Below are 294 nucleotides of genomic sequence, written 5' to 3' on the forward strand. Positions count from 1 at the left end.
GCAGTGGATATAGCGCGATTTCCTTTCTTCTCCTTCCAAAATCACGAGCGGTGGAACCTTCCGGCCACTTGCAGTCTCAGCTAGCACTAACGTGATCCGCATGGATGCAAACCCTGTCGAACGGAGTACAACATGGCGTGCTCCGGTGGTGTCGACGGTTTTATCTCGTGGATCCTCAAAATAAACAGCGGTTTCGTCCGTTAAAATAGTTCTCTTAAGCTCGAAACGCGAGAGACTACTTATGAGATACTTCATGTAGCTGACGGCACGCCCCACAAGCACATCGTCCGACAA

This window comes from Plasmopara halstedii (genome assembly GCF_900000015.1).
Source record: "Plasmopara halstedii genome assembly, contig: Scaffold_650, whole genome shotgun sequence".
NCBI classification, from domain to species: domain Eukaryota; phylum Oomycota; class Peronosporomycetes; order Peronosporales; family Peronosporaceae; genus Plasmopara; species Plasmopara halstedii.